At 37.8% G+C, this 5257-nt stretch overlaps 1 long non-coding RNA gene across 1 annotated transcript; it reads right to left on the bottom strand.

Moving 5' to 3' along the window:
* Window positions 1-1687: 1687 nt before the first annotated feature.
* On the bottom strand, window positions 1688-4344 carry LOC127552466 (uncharacterized). The gene is made up of 2 exons (XR_007951398.1): window positions 4093-4344; window positions 1688-2352 (listed from the first exon to the last, which is right to left on the bottom strand). It is a non-coding gene; the product is annotated as an uncharacterized LOC127552466 (long non-coding RNA).
* Between the last annotated feature and the right edge of the window lie 913 nt (window positions 4345-5257).

Here is a 5257-nt window from a genome sequence, read left to right as displayed (position 1 = left end):
AATTACATATTTACATATAAGAGAAGTGCAGAACAAAGTATAGTAAAAGCAAGATCAGGAAAAATTTCAAATTGAAGATGGCATTTGAATTGGATAAAAATAGGTTAAGTCAAGGAGAGGGCATTTATAGGCAAGTATGCCTAGATTATTTCTGCATGGTAGAGAATATTTTGATTTGGCTAGAAAATAAATTACATGGTGAAGACAAATAGAAAATGAAGCTGGTAAGGTAGGGTAGCACCAAATTGTGGAGGTGTTTAATTATCAATCAATCATTCAATAAACTTATTGAATGTCTATTATATACAAGGCAGTGTAGTAACCCCCATGGATATAAAGAGTCAATAAAGTCCTTGTCCTCAAGGAATTTGCAATGTAAAAGGTGGACAAAATGCAAACAAATATATACAGAAAAAGCTTTATACAAGATAAATTGGGAATAACTTAAAGAGAATAAAGAGGGGTTGGGGACGCTTTCTTGTAGAAGGTAGGATTTTAGTTAGAACTTAAAGGAAGTCCTCCTGATCAATAATAGTTGGAGTGTGCAGCTACAGAAAATGACCAGAAAGAAGAATGGAGTGTTTTGTTCATGGGACAGCCGGGAGACAATAATCCAGGTTTGAAGGTTTGAATGGAAAAGAAATTTGAATTTTACTATTAGGGAGAAGAATAGCATGAATAACACTTTGCATAAAGGGGATTATTCTGGCAGAGATGTTCAAAAGGTGGTTTAAAAGGATTTGCACAGAAGAAAGTGGGAAATGGTTCCATCATTGTCAAGGTAAAATGCAAAGCTAATTGACCCATATTTCTAGTTTGAACAATCTCTGAAATAAGCAAAATAATCCAAATGGGGACTAAGATGGAGTTGATTAGGGCATTTAAAAGATGTAAAAATTGAACATGTTCACTCCTTTAGGACTAAACTAGTCACCAAAATAATCCCCCAACTTCTCAACTGAATTCTTCTTAATTACTTCTTGTATTATTTTCACATAATGAACTACAAAGTTGACTTGAGGGCCCAAGGCACCAAAATTTCTAATTTTTGCTCCATCATAACTAATGAGCTGTCTGCCTTTGGTTGTCTAGGGTCCCAGAGCAGCTGCTAATTACAATCACCAACACATCAAAGTTCACTGGGGAAGGAGTGCTGAGGAAAGCACAACAAAAAAATATATTAAGAAGGAAAGATAAAGTTCATTTGTTTTTTTAAAAAGGTTGTGTCATTGTCTTTTTTTCACACACAGGTAGAGAAGATTAACAGAGGCACTGGGTTAGGGTGCAGTAGTAGTAGCACGACATAGCATATGAAGCCTGCTCTCAAACAGACCACAGAAACTAGCATGCAAATTCAATCAACCACCTGCAAAATTCTACATCCTGTTTCCTGCTCTTTCTGATTCCTTGGCCCCTGTCTCCTAGTCTTCTTTCCTGAACCTACCTCTCTGGAAAATCTTGAACCTGACCCCCAGTGTTCCTTTTTCAGAAAGGTCTTTTTAATAGTTTGTGGGCAACTGGGCATCTTCCAGTCCATCATTGAATGATCTATACCCAAAAAAGGCCCTACCTATCCCAATCACCAAAAGCTGATTGGATTTCCTCCTCTCTTTTTTCTAATTATTTTTGTTATAAACTTTATAATTTAACAAATACCAACAATCAAACAAAAACAATAAAGAATAAATTTCTGAACAAAACTTTTAATGATTGACCTTTGAATAAAAATATACTCTAACAAGATAGCAGTATTCACAAACTATTAGTATTAAGAAAATAATGACAACTTTCTTTTTCTTTTGGTGCCTTTCAGTGATTTAATTTCTGCTTCTATATTAATAAATTCTACTATTGGAAATGACTTATGCCAGGGGAATTTTTCAATAATGCCAGAGAATGTTGATTTTTTAAAAAAATTAACAAGAATATGAAGAAATATCTAAAGATATATAAGCAATAATGCAGAGAGAAGGAAGCACAATTAGAACAATAAATATGTTTGATGACATAAAAATAATAGCTCCAGAATTGTGCCAATACATAGTGATTTTTTTTTTTTTTAAAGCAGATAGGACCTTATTCTCCTTTTCTTAGTTATAGGTATCTGGGTCCATTTTGTAACCATTAGTATATTTTGCCAGAATCTAGGCTTAATTCCAATTTAAATCCATTGAGGTTGAAATAATTTTTTCTTCTTGTTCTTCTTCCTCCTCCTCCTCTTTCTCTTCTTTTGCTCCCACTTCTTCTTCTTTCTCCTGTTTCTTCTCTCTTCCTCTTCTTGTCTTCCCTTCTCTCCTCCTTCTTGTCCTCTTCTTCCTCCTCCTTTTCCTACTTCTCATCCTCCTCCTTCTTCTGAAAGCAATACAGTTTAAAATGCCACAGTTTTTAAATGGAAGTCATTTTAGAATCTTTAGTAATCGTTCTCTTACAGACCAAGTGTTTCCCATCTGCCTAATTCAATCATTTTAAAGCTGGACTTGGCTATTACACTCCTGGCTAAAACAGCTGCATTTCTGTGCTGCTGAGACACCCTCCTGCTAATCCCAAACCCCAGTAGGGGAAAATGAGAACAGCCCATTGGCATGCATGCCTTTCAGTCTTTCAAACCAACTTTGCAATCTCCTCTTACTCCCCCAATCTCAGCACACAGAGAGCACATTCTATAAGCCCAGAATCTGGGCACTTTTTATAGAAAATTACCTTGCCATTTCCAAATACTTTAAAAATAGAATCCTAATTACTTGGGCTGAGATTAGGTTGTTAAAGTTTTACTAATCGAGATTACATCACCAGTGTGTGAGTATAGAAGGTTAAACTTTGTGCATAAAAGGTGGAGTCCCCTCCATCTTCTCTTCAGTCTCAGGGAAAGGAAGGAGCTAAGAATAAGAAGACCCAGGAGCCGGGTAGGAAATTATTTCCTTTACAATTTGGTTGCTTTTTTGGCAGCCAAGATGGGTTTGTACATGATGGAATTTAGATCTGGCAGCAGCCATGGAAAAGCAGAGTCAAATCCTTTTACTTTATAGATAAGGAAACTGAGTTCTGTTGAGGTAAAGTGATTTTCCCAAGATCACACAGTAAGTAGCAGAGCTGGGATTTGGACCCAGATTAGCTGATTATAAATCTAGTGTTTTTTCCACCATATTACATCAGTGGACTTTGACTCGGTTGTGTTTTCCCCCCAATCCCAATTGAGGTCAATAACCTATGTTTGAAAGACAGTAATCATAATAGTTGACATATATATGAAGTTGCAAGGTTTGCAAAATATTTTATGTATGTTATCTAAAAAAACAACACTGTGAGTTAAAGACTACCAAATATCCTTATCTCTGTTTTATAGATGAGGAAACTGAGGCTAAAAGAGGTTAAAATATATGAACTTTCCCACCTAGTAAGTATTGGGTTCTAGATTTGAACCCATTTGTCTTAATTCTAAGTCCATTGTTCTAGCTTCTTTATGAAACAACCATGGTGAGATGGATAGAAGGCGAGACTTAAAGTCAGGAAGATGGATTTGAGCTCAAATCTAACTTTTGATATCTACTAACTGTTTCTCTCTGAGCAAGTCCCTTAACCTCTATCTCAGTTCTCTGATCTGTAAAATGGGGACAATAATAGCAACCTCTTCCCAGGATTGTTGTGAGAATAGAAATGGAAAGATTTGGTTATTAACTGGATAGGTGGGATTAATGAGAGTGAGATTTTTTTTTTAATTAAAGATTTTTATTTTCAAAACATATGCAACATATGCATGGATAATTTTTCAACATTGACCCTTGGAAAACCTTGAATTCCAAATTTTCACCTCCTTCCCCCACCCCTACCTCTAGGTGGCAAGTAATTCAATATACGTTAAACAAGTTAAAAATTTGTTAAATCCAATATATGTATACATATTTATACAATTATCATGCTGCACAAGAAAAATCAGATCAAAAAGAGAAAAAATGAGAAAGCAAACGACAATAAAAAGAGTGAAAATGCTATTTTGTAATCCACACTCAGTAGTGGGAGTCATTTTGTAAAGTGCTTTGCAAACTTGATGGTACTATATATTATGCTAGCTATTATAAGGCACCATCATAGTACCTGCCATGGAAGTGGGAGGGCCGGGATGCAGAAGGAGGAGAAAATCTTCTTCCTCTTTCAAAGAGATGAAAGATTTAGAGTTGAAAAAGAATTTCAAAATCACTCAGTCCAGCCCTACTCATTTGGAAACTGGATCCCAGAGAAAAGAAAGGGTCTTGCTCAGTTTCACAGGTAGAAAGCGGCAGAAATCGAATGGGAAGCTAGGCCTTCTGATTCCAATTGCAGTCCTGTCTCCACTGCACCACATTGCGCCCAGCCCTAACCTGTCCCACGACCGAGCTGGGTTCCTTTCACTCTACATGGCTCCTAGGCTGCTGCTGTTTCCGGGAGAGATCCGCTCCAAGAGAGACAACCCGGGCCGGGACTATCGGGTTTCACCGGGTTTCATAGCAGAGCTAACGGCGAGATCCTTCAATTTTTACCATCAACTCCACAACCAACCTCTTTGCCACGCCCCCTCCCTCCACCCACTCCACCTCCTGCTGATTTCTACTCTGGAATAGCTTTTACTCTAGTTTCACCCTTTCCGCCACCTTCCTCCAACCCCCAAATGATAGCAGGATAAATATGAAAAGTGCTTAAGGGGACAGCACGATTCGGCAGTTTCACCAAAGACCAGTGGAAAGAGACAGTTGTTTCATTCACAGCGTCCTACTTTCAAAGATCCAATTCATCATTATAGGAACCCCCTGCATGCTCCTCTTCCTGCTTTTCTTTTCCTTGTAGTTTCGGCCAATCTTTTTGTCTCTGCCCCTCCGCCCTTGGCCAGGCTGATCTTAGGTTGACAACAATACACCAGGCGGCTGCCTCCAAAGCCTTTACTGGGTAGTTTTAGCTTCACTAGCAGAGCCTTTTAGAACCCAAGGTCAAAATGAAATCCGTTCCTAAAGGAGGCTTCCGAGGTGGATTGCATTTCCCCCAGTCATACAAGAGAATTCTAGAAATCGCCTTGCACCCCAGGAAGAATAAACAAAGCAAATTCAGGGTTTTCTTGCCTCTGTTGTACAGAAAGTGCTGAAATTAGACTCAGAGGCTTGAGTTCTAATCCACACTACAATGTTGATTACCCATTTAAACAAATCAAATAATTGCTCTCTCAATCATTCATATCCTCATCTTTTACTTTGGTTTAGTTGACCCAGAAGGTCTCTTCCAGTGATAATTC

Source organism: Antechinus flavipes, chromosome 2 (assembly GCF_016432865.1).
Source record: "Antechinus flavipes isolate AdamAnt ecotype Samford, QLD, Australia chromosome 2, AdamAnt_v2, whole genome shotgun sequence".
Taxonomy (NCBI): domain Eukaryota; kingdom Metazoa; phylum Chordata; class Mammalia; order Dasyuromorphia; family Dasyuridae; genus Antechinus; species Antechinus flavipes.
The sequence above is the reverse complement of the archived record's forward strand: the minus strand, read 5'-3'. Positions and strand labels throughout refer to the sequence as shown.